Source organism: Anomalospiza imberbis, chromosome 6, assembly GCF_031753505.1.
Source record: "Anomalospiza imberbis isolate Cuckoo-Finch-1a 21T00152 chromosome 6, ASM3175350v1, whole genome shotgun sequence".
Lineage (NCBI taxonomy): Eukaryota > Metazoa > Chordata > Aves > Passeriformes > Viduidae > Anomalospiza > Anomalospiza imberbis.
The window spans coordinates 48,424,706-48,440,316 of NC_089686.1; the positions used below are offsets into that span (position 1 = coordinate 48,424,706).

The 15,611-nt window shown below is 43.0% G+C and overlaps 1 long non-coding RNA gene across 2 annotated transcripts; it reads left to right on the forward strand.

Moving 5' to 3' along the window:
• Positions 1-1,410: 1,410 nt before the first annotated feature.
• On the forward strand, positions 1,411-12,748 carry LOC137476032 (uncharacterized). Of its 2 annotated transcripts, XR_011000204.1 has the most exons (6): positions 1,411-1,655; positions 4,925-5,259; positions 7,414-7,471; positions 8,981-9,127; positions 11,146-11,910; positions 11,992-12,748. It is a non-coding gene; the product is annotated as an uncharacterized lncRNA (long non-coding RNA). The 2 variants fall into 2 exon arrangements; XR_011000203.1 differs by lacking the exons at positions 11,146-11,910; positions 11,992-12,748 and having other exon boundaries at positions 8,981-9,712.
• Positions 12,749-15,611: the final 2,863 nt, after the last annotated feature.

The following is a 15,611-nucleotide window of genomic DNA, read 5'->3' on the forward strand; positions in this document are numbered from 1 at the left end:
GTTTGGATAGTGAAGCGGGGAACCACCCACAAACTCATCACTGACCAGGTGGGAGAGGAGCAGGGGGGCAGACGTATTCTTTACCAGGTGTACACAAACAGCTGCAGAATCAGTGCTTCACCAGGTCTCCTCACCTAGGCCAGTAACATTTTACAGACTTATCTGTGTGCACAAGCAAAACCTCTTCCTGCTGCCTCTTTGTTCCCCGAGGGAACAGTCATACTGGCTGCTTTTAAGTGGCTAAGTCAAGAATTTTGGCCTGAGCCTTTGCTTCAAACGTTGATGTTATGAGCAGCAAGCAAAGCACCTTTTCTGAAATGACGAATAGAAGGAAACTGTGAGTATCGCTCGGCTCTCGGCAGGCAGATGGCGCCAGATGTGCGCTCAGCGTGGCAAAAAGCCTCTTCTGCCGCCTGGATCAGGGCAGCCGGATAAAACCACTGGCAGGGCAAACAGGAGTACGGGTGCTGTGTCTGCCGCACTGAATGGTTATCAGACCTGTGCTGCAGTGAAAATACATCCACAGCAAAGCTTTGGTACAAGGAGAGTTGGTTTTCCTGAGTACCAGCAGAGAATCCCGATTTTTAAAACTACACATTGTGTGGGAAAAATAAAGAAAGAAAGAAAAAACAACAAATATGTTTAGCATAATAGAATTACTCAGGTTGGAAGGGACCTTAAAAATTATCTAGTTCCAGTCTTTCACTAGACCAGGTTGCTCAGAGCCCCATCCTTCCTGTGGCCTTGAACACTGTCAGGGATGGGACATCCACAGCTTCTGTGCACAACCTGTGCCAGTGCCTCACCACCTTCCCAGTAAAGAATTTCTCTATAATACCTAATCTAAATCTATGGTCTTTCAGTTTGAACCCTTTATCCCTTGTCCTGATACTACAGGCTAAACTAAATAATTTCTCCCCATCTCTCTTGTGGGCTCCCTTCAGGTGCTGGGAATGTGTTGGTTTTGTTTTGGGTTTTATTATCATGTGCAAGACATCCTTATCATTCCCCCACATTACTCTGCTGCAATTAAGGGAGCATTTTCTTTACTAATGTTACTTCTATTATCTTTATCGTGATCTTAGGTACATATCCCCATGGGACTTTAGGGAAGAACAGCAGAAAGATGCTTTACAAAACCAAGAAACTGCCTGGAATCAAATCTCCTGGTCCTGGGGAAGTGAGGGGCTTTGGGATTTGCTACTTCCCAGAGCTTCCTCTTTTTCTGCTGAGGTGAACAACTAAAAGAGGACAGGTGACTCACTGTATAGGAAACAGAACTAAATCAGCTGAATCAAAATCATGATCAGTCAAAGCATGAGAGAAAATTTTGAGTGTCCCAGAAGACTGAAGGGGCCTAGTTTTGGACCACTTTTTCTGGGAACTTGCAGGTACAGGATAGGTGTCGAGTTATATTTGCAGCTGCAGCCTTCAAATGCCTTCTGTTTCTTCCAGATTCTCCAATTATTGAAGAACTGGTCCTCAGGATTTTTGCTACACACAGTGTCACTGTGAAGAACCAAGCACACTGCAAGCATCGAGCTCCCCGTGGCAAAACCAAGGCCCAAAGTCACATCAAGGACAGTATGGATGAGACAGAGGAAGAAAATGTGGTGTTGGAGAAAACCAGTAAGTGCATTACAACCAAAACCTTGGTGAGAAAAAAACAGCAGAGCCATTGTGCTGCATCTGAAAAATCACTGTCTGCAGAGGAATGTAGTGATAGGAAAAGGGGCAATGGCTTCAAGGGTACCTTTGGATTAACATCCGGAAGAAATTCCGTACTATGAGGGTGGCGAGGCACTGGAACAGGCTGTCCAGAGAAGCTGTGGATGCTCCATTCCTGGAAGTGTTCCAGAATGGGTTGGATGGGGCTCTGAGCAACCTGGTCTAGTGGAAGATGTCCCTGCTCATGGCAGAGGATCTTTAAGGTTTCTTCCAACCAAAACCATTCTGTGATAAACTAATTTAGTTAGAAAACACTGCTGAACTTTCTTCTGGGAGTTACAGTTCAGGTACCTGATCTAGTTGAAGCTGTCCCTGCTTATTGCAGGGGGATTGAACTAGAGAAGCTTTCAAAGTCCCAGCTCAAACTATCCTGTGAGACCTCTTATTCCTATATTTGATCCCCAATGACAGCAACTTTCTAGTTCCCATTCACAAGGCCAGAGTGCATCACAGGAAATACAAGGCAAACAGCAAGTCTGGGCTATTGAAACATTTAAGAAAAAAATCACCAACTTCAAGAATATATATAATTTTTTACCTAAAGCTTTGTATTTTTCTCCAAACTTCCTATAGGTTAGGGAAGACATTTCTGAACTACTCTGTAATGCACTGCAGAAAGAGCTCATTTTCAGAATAAGTGCAATAATTCAAATGTTTAAACATTTGAAGTGACCAAGAGAAGTAGGTGGCAAAGAAATTGTCTTTAGAAAAGCATTGTAATCATGAGTAAATCTAAACATACAAGTCATCTCTCCTTGACTTCCTGCTATACATACATATATTTCTTTACACACACAAATATAACACTTGCACACAATTTGGAGTCAATAAATTGTGATTGTTCTGTGCTAGTTTGATTTTTCTGTGTGTAGAGCCTCTGAGAGAGGTGTCTCACAAAAGTTGCTTGAATGGCTTGTTACCCACAAGCAACCATGAGAGGCCAGAACATTCAGCACTTTTGAAAGTCTCACCTATGGGTTTGGGTGTCTAATTCTGACGTTTTTTTCCTGAATTAGACCAGAACTGACTTGAACAAGTGGCTGATTTTGTTGTATCCATCAGATAGCAACCATATGATCCATGCTTAACACAGCTTGTGCAACACATGGGAGTGTTCCTATCAGCAGCAGCAGCTGACTAACGAGACTGTTGATCTTCTTTTTCTGTTAATATTTTGGTTCTTTCTTGGATTCTTTCCTCTGTCTCATTCAAAATGTTGGGATTTCACATTAATTAAATTGCAATCACTCATGGTATTGTCCTGGTTTCCGCTGGGATAAAGTTAATTTATTCTTAGTAGCTGGTACAACACTGTTTTGGATTTTGTAGCTAAGTAGTGTTTTCTCTTATTAAAGGACTACTCAGGTTCCCATGCCCTGACGGTGAGCAGGTGCACAAGAAGCTGGGAAGGGAGCATGGCCAGGACAGCTGGCCCAACCTGACCAGAGGGATATTCTTATATTTTAGACTATGATGCTCAGTATATAAACTGGGGAGAATTGCCTGGGGGCTGCCAGTCACTGCTCAGGGACAGGCCGGACCTCAGTCAGAAGGTGATGAGTAACTTTAGCCATCTCTTGGGTCTTATTTCTCTTTCTCTCTCTCTCTCTCTCTTTTTCCTCTTCTTGGCTTATCTCAGTCCAAAAGCAATAAAAAATTAAATTAGTGATTCCTATGTAACTATTTTAAAAAGGAGTGAGAGATTCCCAGCTGGGGGGAATGAAGTATCTGCAAACAGCAGAGAACAACATGGTGAAGGTGTTCTGAGGTGTAGGTAGCTTTGGTACTTAAGGTTCACACAGATGTTGCCAAATGCCCTAATGTGTGATAAAGAATATAATTTGTCATACATGTTACTATGCTCATCAACCCCCCATCAAGCCTTTTAAAAGAGAAGACTCCTGTGAGATTCATGAAAGTTGCTTGCATTCTTTTATTTTAATACTGGATTTTTAGTAGCAAAGAATCTGTGCCTAGTTCTGAAATGATCAATACCACAGAGAAATTCCAAAGGATTACAGTAGCCTCAGAAATGCTGAAATGGGCAGATTTTATTTTGTGCCAGTTATGGAGACTTCTTTCTCTATATGCCTAAAGCATTTTGCAAAAAAAAAGTCTGTCAGATGCCATCAATAAATAGCCTAAACTATTGATGGAATCCTGTAACAGATACTGAAGTGGGCCTTAGTAGCTGAACCTAATTCAGAAAAAAAATGACCAAGTCTGGAAGTCAGCATAGCTAAAAAAACAAGAGAATTCTATGCAGTAGATTAAAGCCTTGAGGTTAAATAGTTACTCAGATGGGAAAGCTTTCAGGCTCCTTTACTTCAGAAGACAACACAAAGCCAATTTAAAGCCTGGAGCTATGATTCTTTTCCTATTTGAAGACTTGCATTATCTCACTTTAGGCTTGGGAGAGGAGGATACTCTCTGTCCATATGCACTGTGTTCCTTATGACCCCTGTGCTCAAGTGAGAGCCTTGTATAAAAGCCATTAGCATCAAGTTTGTTATGGCATGCTGCACTGGATGACTTTTTTGGTGCCGGGGGAAGGTTGTTGCATTTTAGCTGAGAATTTCAGAGCAGGACTTGTATTTGGATACACAACTCCCTATTCTTTTGACTGAAAACATACAGCTTTTTTTAACAGTCCATCTATTGCTCTTCTCGTATATAATGGAGGCTGCTGCAAAGTGGGCTAAAGAGCAAAAAGCAAGATGTGTATTTTTTAAAATTACTAATAATCACGGGCACTGTAATCTTTGGCAAATAAACTTGAATAACATTAATAGGATCTTGCATGTCAGTAAGCACATTCCCTAATCCCAGTCCACCTAGCACCTGACTACTTCCCACAGGACTGTAGGAGGGATTTATTAAACAAGAAGAGACACAAGGGACTCAGAGTCATAGAAAACAGGCTGTAGGAAATGTACTGCAGAGCTCACCAGCCAGCTAGGAAGAGTCAGAAGCAAACCTTTAATGCTAAACACCTCTTCTAAGCACCTGTGGAAAATGAGTGGTGGGCAGTGCTCACAGCAGATCCAGATGATTCTGTGCCAGAATGTTTGAGTTTTTTCCTTAAATGACCAACCTTGAAACAGTGTCTCCATTATGTGCCATGTTAGGAACCACATTGCTGGACAGAATTTGCTCTGTGTTTCTTAAGGTTGTTTTATACCCCAAAGCCCTGCAGGTTTGGCATCCTGAAATGGGACCAGCTCTGTATTCACATCGGAATGCTGTGGACTCTTCTGCTGTCACAGAGCCTTCAGAACTGCTGAAGGTGGTGGATTTTTCAACTCCAGCCTAGGCTTAGCCTGGCAGGGAACCAGACCATGGAGATGCTCTGCAGGATACACATTAGAGACATGAGTTGAAGACACCAAAAAAGCAGAAAAAATGCACCAAGATCCCCATCTCTAGTACCACTTACAGACAAATACTACTTCTGAACCCAAGCCATGAGTGAAGCTGGTATGGGAGAAGCAGCACTGTTAGAAGAAGGAGTTCTAGCAATGTCATCTTCAGGTAAGACCTTCAGTATCCATCTAGCTGGAACTCCTATCTGTACACTGTTACTTGCTTTTGTTTTTAACATATGCCACATTTTGTAAAGCTTTATCAGATTAATCTTCCACCAGAAAAAAAATCATTTATCATCACAGCTTGGCTGGGTTTTGTTCAGTTTTAATAAGTTCTGAGAGGAGATGGAGAGCAGCACAAAATTGGCAATCCTTGAGCCAAATTTAAATAATTCTGCCATCCTTCTTGCTAAGCTGTCCCCTGAATGAGTGTGTCAGGTATAATGGTGTAATAGTTGTTTTTTTCCACCACGACTTCACATCACACCTCACATGTGGTTACAGAGGTCACTATTGGAAGATTCTCTGATTCCTGACATGGATTCAGTAATCTGAGTATGGGTTAGAACAGTTGATGCTACAGTAAACAAACCATCGTGTTTGAAACAGCCATTTACAGTAAAGATGTGGTGTTACTGAGACAGGATTATAATCCTTTCAGGCTCTCAGTGAGCACTCAGCCTTCTGGCACCAGAAGCTGAAGTAATATTAGCAGAGGTCATGCTTCAAGTACACTAATTATGTCTTGAGAATGAAGATATGAAAGAGAATGACCTGCCATGAAATCCCTAGCTACCTTACTAATTGAGGTAGCAAAGCATCTAAATCTTTATTGTTTAGAACTTGTTTGCTTAATTATTAATTAGAAAATTCAGGCTTTTTGTCTAAGATACTCCCAAGGTGACCAAGCATGGTGCTGGCTGTCCTCAGTAGCAGTAAAGCCAGCAGGAATAGGTGATTCATGAGTAGAGCAGAAGGACTTTCAGGTTTCACTGAGGAAGTCTCAGATGGCAACATCCAGGTGGCCAATATGGAAAATGGTCATTTCTTTTCTCAGTCTCCACTTTGGAACTACACAACCCATCCATGGGGGATGGCTTTGTTACTGTATCATCAAATAAACACCAAAAAAATCCCAGAGAGACTGTAGGCTCCAAACAAACTTCTCTGGTGTGGCATGGCAACATGAAGTACCATGCTGAAGACTGTGGGAAGTCCTGTAAGAAACAGACATTACACAAAACTGCTTGTGGCAGAATTTGGACAGTAAAATCATCTAATGAGGCATTAAAGTTGCCTTTTCCTTTCTTTTGTTCTCATTCATGTATTACATGTAAACTACACTTTTTGGCACGTTTTTTATATTATTTTAAAATATTCCTGTTCCACCCACCTCACTTGAAATTGTCCTGAGTAGGTGCTCATCAGAAAGCAGTTGCTTACATTGATGTTTTTCTTGTGTTTCATAACTATTGAGAGAAGAGTTGACAACATTTTAACCCTTACATGGAGTGCCTTCTGCTATAACAGTCTGACGGGTGGTTCTTACAGTCTCTGATGTGACTCAACAGGCTAAAGAATGGCTTTACCTTTCTGTGCAATCTCTCACTCTCTTATTTTTAATTTTTTTTTCTCTCTCTGTTTTCTTTTATTCCTGCCGGCCCAGGTTTGACCTGACTGTGAGGCTGAAGAGCCACATGGTGGTTTGTGCTGGGACAGCACCACGACTTTCACAACTTATCTGTAATCTTCTGTGTTGTGTCCTGTCAGAGCAGGAATCCTGCAATAAGTGTTTTCTTGGGCATCTGGTGAAATACAGCTGCAGGGTTTGGGAGTCTGGAGCTGTCCTTTAGCTTTTATCACAAGCTGTCACTCGGTTTCAAAGTTGACTTTTGGAGAAAAGTCATGCAGAGCTTCAGGTTCACAAAGTCCTGCATAACTGCTCACTGTTTTTATGGCAAGCCTTTCTATAGGCTTCCCTCTGGTGATAGAGGGACTTCTGTGCACACAGGTTTATCAGCTGCACACCCCAGCCCTTCACAGGTGGAGCATCGGTGCTCAACAAACCATAAAATATTGGGGGGGCTCTGTGATTCACCATGAGAAGCAGAATTTTCAAGCATGCAACTACAGTTCATGTTAGGTGAAGAGAAATCATTCTTGATTAAACCTTGAGTGACCTAGGGCTGTAAAGACAATGCTTGAGGTCCCAACACTGTCCTGTCTGAGGTGCAATTTATATTGACATGGATGTTGAGCTCATTTCTATAGATGCTTACAGCAATTTATATGCTTTCCTTTGTTTCATTTTTAATCCTAGACTACTACATGACCTCAGGCTCCACAGGACCTGGCAAAATGAGCCCCAGTGTAAGAAGGTACCTCTCAGTTTACATTGTACAAGTTGATCTGTATTGCGCCAGCTGTTTTCCCTCAGCTCCCAAGATGATCAAACTAATGAACTGTAGCATGAGGTTATGTGGAATCTCCCAGACCACACCAGCTCAGTGAACTTTGCTGGGGACAAAGCCTGCCTTTGCAGACTGAAGAAATCTCCAGCACTGGTGTCCTTGAAACGTTTTTCTATCAGGCTGATTCCATACAAGTAGCTCCTATAGCCACAGACATCCCTGTTGTGCTCAAAGGTGGAGATTGTTTCTGCTGCTGCCCAAGCCAGGAAGCAGAACTTCATAGTTGCAGTTGTCTTGGCCAGTGCTCCCCACCACCACCACCAGTGGTGCGGCAAAATGAGGGAGGACAAGAACCATTCCCAGTCCTGATCTACAGCACCACGTGATTTGTTTCTGACCTGTTTTCACGTTATACTCAAGAGGAGTTGCAGAGATGTCCTTTACAACATTAACATGCAGGCTGCAGGTAGAGTATAGAGAAAACTCCATCACGCTGGGGCACTGACAAGAGGTACTCTTCTGCTGATGGAAATTACACATGATTTCTGCATCAGTACTAGGGTTAGGAAGGTTGGGGTTTCTTTCTTAAAAAAAAAAAAAAAAAAACCCAAAAAAAAAAACCAGATGCTTCCAATGATACAACCCTTTATCCAAAAAAGGCCATGGGAGCAATCCAAAATGTTTTCACTGAAGTGGAGCAAGACTCCCTGGTCAGAAAAGACTTTCCCACTCCTTCATTGTGTTTCCCAACTCACTCCTTCACGTTAGCTGAACCAAGCCTAGAAGCAGCATGGCTCAGAGTCAAGGAATAAGGATGGTACTGCTGAAGCTTTGTTTACTCTGTTCAATGTGGAGGGAAAGGGTGAAGCAGTTACTGCTCCATACTCCCAATGCTACCTTGTTTTTCATGTCATTATTTCAACAGGCAAGTCCCTGTAACAGCACTGACACAACAGTGTCTGTCCCCTCAGTAATCTGGTGACATCATTTCCACTGCCAGTGGATCTGTGTCAGCCAAGTGGAGGCAGGCTGGCTTGGGTCCTTAGAGAGACTCCTATTACTGTAATGATCTGCTGGGGTTACAGACCTATGCACTTGTCTTCCTTTCAGAGAATGCTTTTCAAAAGTAACAGCCTTATTTTTTTCATCAGAAGGTAATTACACAGTACAGATTGGCTCTTGGGTTGCTCAGGGTAGAAGAAATCACGGAAGGAAGTACTTTTCTAGATACACAGTGACTTTGGAAGTGAAATATTTTTGCCCCAGAAAAGGACAGAGGGAGGGAGCCAAACAGAATAAACTAGTGCTTAAATGGCTCATTAATTCTTAGCTTTCCCTGACCACCCAGTAATCTGCAGCTGGCTGAAGGAGCCCCAGATACCTTGACCCTAAACCACAGCTCAGATACAGAAGACAACTAGGAGATGAATTATGGTGTCCTGCAATGTGATGTCAGTACTGACATGTGGTTCACAGGCACAGAGAAGGTCTACAGCAATAAAAACCCTGTCACAGGCCTGCTCCCAGGGAGGAAATACTTCTTCTGAGTCACTGTCTGCAATGACAGTGGGGACACTGACCCTCTGGATTCACAGGAGCAATGGAACATCTCCAGACACAAAGGTAAGCACAAGACTCAGGGCTAAGCTCAGGCTCCCTGTGTGGCCTTGGGTATGTCACTAACCTGCTTTTCACCTCAGGTATTGTATCTCACCTGGGGATTAGATACAAGAATACCTCCTCTTCTATCCCTTCCATTTGTTGGCAATCTCTTCAGGACCAGGTGTCCTTTTACTAGATGTGTATGTAGCTCATTACACAGCACTTTATACAGATGCTGCTTAAATTAAAATTCAGGACATCCGTGTGCTCAGAGGGTGATATTATCATGTCTTGACGTAACAGAAGACTGGTGTTACAAGTCATTTTTCTTGTAGCACATTTTCAGTCTGACTAGGATCTGTTCCCTAAATGAGAAGCAAAGAAATCTGTGACATGTAGGAGACTGTGTGAAGTCTTTCTGGACCAGAAGTCCCTGAGAGCACATTAAATTAAACATTTAGAGGTCATCCTGTCAGGTAAATGCCTTCTTTGTTCTGTTGCTCCCTACACATGCCTAATGATAGCATGGATGTCTAATCAGCAGGGCTCCCAACCATAGCTGAACATGGCCCAGCTCATCAAGGCAAAATGGTAAGTGATCCTTCTGCCCAGTCTGGGGAATTGCTGAATGCAGTGACTCTAAATGGTGAGATCAAAGACCTTTTTGGGGTTTTTTTTTGTTTTGTTTTTTGTTTTTTTTTTAATTGGCCTGTGCCTGGTGCAATAAACAATATAGTAATATAAAAATTATAAATTAATACATATTACTAGATTAGGCATCTATTTTTTCACAAGCCTATCCACATGCTGCTATGAGTCTTCTAATTCCATTAAGAGTAATAGGCAACACATGAAATTGACAGAATGAGAGGTACATTAAAGGAGTAATCAGGTGTAAAGTGTGTATTTGTATTTACCAATCAGCCTTTCCTGATGGATTAGACCATAGGTATGTTACTATGGCTACATGTGCAGCTGAGAAAAAGCACTTCCTGTTACATGGCTGTAGTTGTGTTCTTGTGTGGAAGTGCTCTAGGCCTGGATTCTACAGAAATTACTTCAGTAACTTCTGTGCATGTAGGCAAGTGTAAGAGAGTTGCAAATGGAGGAAAGTTAGGTTGGCTGTGCCTTGCACTACATTCCTTTTTGATAACAGCCTGCCTGTCCTCAAGCAGTACCAGCAGGACACAGATGTGAACTGATTACCTGGTCTTCATTACAAATGGCAAGTCACAAGGGTTATTTGCATAAACCTGAGGGATGGTAGAAAACCTCTGAAGGAGAATGAGGAGATAAACTCTTTCCTGAGTATGAGGTCTCATGAAATAATTTTGCCATACATTGCTACATTTACAATCCAGGGGATTTGCCTGATGAGATCCTATGTCAATACAACAAGCAGTATTAAGTACTTCAAGAAATGTTTTTAAATACAGGCTTAAAATAGAAGATTTGCAGTGGACACTGGAAGTTAAATTGTACATGCAGTTCCCCTTGATTTCCCCTGAGCGTTCCGGAGACTATTAATGCCTCAGAGCAACACCAGCAGGGCAATATCCCTTCCTCTACAAGATCACCTGCTTTGGTTTATAATTGGTGTAATTTAATCATGCATTTCTAAAGTGTTTTGGGAGCCAAATATCTGAAAGTGCTTTACTATTTAATGGCATTAGTGAGAGAATGTATCGATATATCCCCATGGAGCAAAAGTCTGACACCTCAGTTACAGCCAAAGAAACAAAGAAATTAATTGCTTGCTTAGAGTTGCATAGCAGATTAATGGGAGAATGAGGTTTCCAATTCCTTCCCCTCTTGCTTTTCAGTTTGTATTTGTTTGCATGTTGAGGCAGGTATGCTGGTCAGATGCCAAGAGAAATGTGGTGTATTATTCATTCTTCCTACTCCCTGGGTTTTCCCTGATGGGAAGTAAGGACCAGGTCATGAAATGTCATACCCAAGCTCGTTAAGATTTGTACTCGTGCACAAGAAGACTCTCTGTGCTGGTGGTGCTGGCTCTGCTTGCATGTTTGTGTGTGCAGTGGGAAGCAGCCCGCAGTGACTATCCCCAGCAGCATTTTGACTTCAAGAAGGAGTATGCTGGGAAAGACAGTGCTTCCTGCTTCATGGCCCCACTGAGGAGCCACAGCATGTGACAACAGCTGTTCCCTGAGCTAGGCTTTCATCAGTGACCCCAGTAGAGGGGCACCGTTAGCAACACATCCAAGCCTAAGCTGTGGCTCACCTCAACAAGAAGCACCTGCCTGCTTACGAACCCTACGACTTGCAGCTGCAAGCTGATCATCTGTGGTAGGTCAGGTGTGCAGCCACTGGGATTTGTTGGGGGTGATTCCTCCAGGTTGAGGAGCCATGAGATTTGGTGTCTGAATGCAGTTCACACCCTGCTGTTTTCCAGGACAAGTGCACTTGCTGGGACTGGCACTGTGGATCACACTCCTCTGGGCTCTCTCCCTTGTCCACAGAGGATGGGGTTGCTCAGTCTGTAGATGCTGGAGCTGCAAGGGCCACATTGTAGCAACTTACCTTCATATCCAAAAAAACCAGACTAACTCTGTCTTCCTTCGAAGTCACTGAGATTTATCTTCAGTTGTTTTAAGGCAGTCCTGTATCCCTTAAAATGGCTTATTTTGGCCAGCAGGCCTCGTGAATTCCCTAAATGGCTCAGAAGCGAACATGGCCAATTCTCAGTCCCTAACTAGGCTTGCTCTGCATCCATGGCATACTTAGCACTTCCAAGTAGTCCATGGATGCACTCTGACAATAGCCTTGTGGATTTTTGTTGGTTGGTGTGGTTGGTTTTTTGGGTTTTTTTGTTTTGTTTTTGTTTGTTTGGTTGGTTTTGTTTTGTTTTTTTTTTTCCCCCACAGACACTGTGCTGGGTACATCTGTTCTCTTCCTTTGTAAAATGGATGGATTTTGCCAACATTGTATGACAGCTAGTAAGGTTTCCAAAACAAAAGGAGGAAGAAAATCAGACATTTAATATCCTACTTTCCCTTCCCTCTTTTGTTGAAACCAGTGAAGCTTTAAATCGGGTTGTAACACAGAGCTTGGTTCAAATTGGTGGTGTGAGCATGGACTCTTCCAGGTGCATAGGGTGTGGTTTTATAAACATGTTTTAGAGACAGGCCCTGGTGCCTCAGGCCTGTTAGTGTCCTCTTAAAGGGGACAAGAGAGAAAAGCTGCCAGGCACAGCTTGAAATGAAACTGATACAGCACCAATACTGAGGGACTATATTTGGAAAGATCTTTCAGGGTTATTTTTGTCTGCGATCATTACTTCTGGACAGCCTGCTGACAACTGCTGAGCACACAAACACATCCCACCCGGGGTTTGGTTCTCTCTGCTAAGCTCACAGGGGATCAGCAGAGGGAAAGGATGCTCACACTGGGTTTCCTGCTCTGATTTTCAAACTGATCTGTGTTTGTGTGTACAATACATGCAACACTTCTTCACTGAAACCAGCAACTGCCCACTCAAAAGACTGAAAGCAATTTTTTACCGTTTTTCTAATAATTCCTCTTGTTACTATGTGTCCCACTTCTCGTGCACCCTGATACACTCCTCCCTGAAGCCACAGCTGGAGCACACCGTCCTTGTCCCTGAAATCAGTGGGAGCCTTCTCTGTTGCCAGCCAGCTGAGCGCTCTCACCCCGCTCAGGGAAGGCAGACAGGTCTGAGGGGACAAGAACAGCTCCCTGTCCCCTCAGAGATCTGCTTGCTGGCCAGCACTTTCCTTCTGCCCTCCCACACTGAGCTGGTTGAGGTGAGCACTGGTACACGAGGAACACACCTCTTCAAAGTTAGTCAAAGCAGCCTGTTTACAGCAGAGCTGGTGTGGGAGTGAGGCTTGTAAAAGCACTGTAGGGGGGAGGTGCTGATTTATAGCCAGGTTCCTCAATGGGAGCCTATGTCTGAGGGCTCCTGGGGCTCCTCCTTGTCTTGACCTGGGCAGCTTCTGGGTAGGGTCTCTCTGCTGCCAGATATTTGCAGCTGAGGTGAGAAATCACGAGTCAGAGACTGTAAAACTGACTTTAGCAGATAAGGCATGCCTGTCAAATCCAGCTTAACTGCAGATTTATTTTTATTATTTTAGGAACTATATTCTTGATAATTTTAGTTCTGGAAGAGGGGCGGTTACTGCCTGCAGTTGGGCACTATAGGCTGGAGGGCATCATGCCTCACATGGAAACATGCACTCTTCATTAGGACACGAGCCCCTTCAGACCAGCACTTTAAAGATTTTCTTTAGGGACATTTTTCAGAGACTTTATGTGGTCTTTACCTGCTGGCAGGCTGTCCTATGGGAAAGGAGTAAGGGCTGACCTAAAGGCTGAGCAAATCTGCTGATTTGAACAACTGTGAAGGAGTAGCTGATTTTTGTGTTGATTCCACAGGGACTAAACCTCTACCTCAATTCCTCTTAATATATTGTGCTGGATTTACCTCAGCTGGACACCTGGTGCAGACCAAAGCTATTTTATCACTACTCTCCCACAGCTGGATAGGAGATAGAAAATTTAACAAAAGGCTTATGAAGCAAGGTGAGGATAGAAAGATCACTCACCAATTACCATCACAGGCAAAACACACTCAGCTTGGGGAATTTAATTTATTACCAATCAAATCAGAGTAGGGTAGGGAAAGTAAACCCCTAAGTTTTATAACATCTTTCCCCTAGTCCTCCCTTCTTCCTGGGCTTAACTTTATTTCAGAATTCTTTACCTCCTTTACCCACTGCAGGTAGATGGGAAATGGGGACTGTGGTCAGTTCATCATGCCTCATCTTTGCCCCTCTTTCCTCTTCTCTCACATATTCTCAGTCCTCTCTTTAGCTGCAGTTGCTGTTGCAGTTTTCTTCCCCTTTTCAATAGTGTTGACACAGAGACACTTGGACCCATTGCTTCTACTGGACCCAGGGGAAGCTTCCAGCAGCCTCCCACAGAAGCCACCCCTGCAGTCCCCTCCTGCCACCAAAACCTTGCCACACAAACCCAATAGTTATGTACTTTTCTATTTCTCTTCTTTAATGGCACTCTTCTGCTTAGCCATGTTTTTCAGTTTTAGCCCTTTTCATAATATTTGCAAAAACAAATAGGGCACTGCACCACCTCAGTGAAACACAGCAGCAGCTCTGCTGCTGTTGTTGCTCAGAGGGGGTGAATATAATTTTAGGCTGGGAGGAGGCAGGTTGCAAAGAACACAAAGACTATTAGACCCAAAGTGAATTATTCAGAACAGTGCTGAAGTGAACAAGGGGAAATGGGAGTGAAAATGAGAACTCCCTAAATTTGAACTGTCACTTCCTACAAAAAATACAGCCAGACAACTTTTTCCTTTATACAGTGGAAAGCCTTATAGAGCTTTAAAACCTTTAAAAATTTTATAAAGCTTTTTATCCATAACTTTGTGAGACTTACACTCAAAACTTAGAGTTGACTGCACTAATTATGGCACTTAGTCTTTTCTTTTCCTTAAAGAAAAGATGGACACAGGGACAGGAAGTTTGCAGAATTTGAAACACAAGATATAATTAGTGGAACTACTTGTGCCTGGTCTGGCATGCAGAACAGCATTGTTGTGGCTGTGTAGTTTGTCTTAATGTGGCTCAAAATGCAGCTGCCCTTGGCTTCTGTGAAGGTCATTTAGACCAGGTGGTAGAGTGGGGCTTCTGCTCAGCAGGGGCACTTCCAGTGTTTGCATCTTCCTTCCCTCTAAGTGACTTTGTACAGTAGGATGTTAAAGGTGATATTTCTAATACCCTCTGCTAATGTATCTTAATGGTAATAAAAGGAGCCAAAGATTGGAGAGAATCCTGCTTCCACGTTCAAGAAAAGACCTGGATTCTGCCTCCTTTTCTCCAGATAGCCCAGCAGGAGCTCCATGATATTTTAGGCTTCTTTAGTGTGTGTATATATATAAACACAGAGTAAGCCATAAATCTGAAATACTTAAATCCTTGCAATACCAAGTAAATACAGCTTTGCAAATGAGGGAGTCACTTTGTAAAAGAGCTGGCCACAGAACTTCACTGCTGGTGGCCATGCCTAGATAAGGGATTTCAGAAAATCTGAACTGCTGAACAGGCTGGCAGGGAGATTAATACAAATATACACACATTGGTGCTGGTTCTTTTAATGTAGACTGGAATCTTCCAGGAGCCAGTTCTGGAATAAAAATATAGCAGTGGCCAGCCACCCAGACACACTCAGTCTGAGAATATTGTATCACTTTTGTTCCATCTGGAGCTAGGAAGGAGGTATGAGGAAACAGGATGCTCCTCCCAGCAGGCTTCTAAGATTTTGAAAGGAATTATAAAAGAGCAAATAAAAGGAGGAGGAGAGAATCACTCCCTTTTGCCTCCTGTTAACCCCTTTAGGCTGCCCTGAAAATAATTTGGTTGTATATCTGCCTGGTACTGATTAATTCTCACATCAGGAACCATTCCACTTCAGGAGGGGAGGATGAAGGAGTCTCCATTAAGCC